This window comes from Bombyx mori, chromosome 11 (assembly GCF_030269925.1).
Source record: "Bombyx mori chromosome 11, ASM3026992v2".
Classification (NCBI taxonomy): Eukaryota; Metazoa; Arthropoda; class Insecta; order Lepidoptera; family Bombycidae; genus Bombyx; species Bombyx mori.
The window spans coordinates 3445380-3445597 of record NC_085117.1 but is presented as its reverse complement, the minus strand read 5'-3'; positions in this window follow the sequence as shown (position 1 = coordinate 3445597).

Sequence of the window (218 nt, the reverse complement as noted above, 5' to 3'; positions counted from 1 at the left end):
ATATTAATTGAACGTCTTAATATCAGTTTAAAAATAAAGGTTGTTCATTAAACTGCAGTAAACTCACATCAGGTATCGACACCGACTAGTTCGACTTCAGTTTCGATGTTCCGAATGCTCTGTCGATATTTTTAATTGTCTATATAGTCAGATCTTAAACATACTTAGCCGCGTACTTTCCCTCGCTCAACCACGAAAACAGTAACGAGATTTAGTAT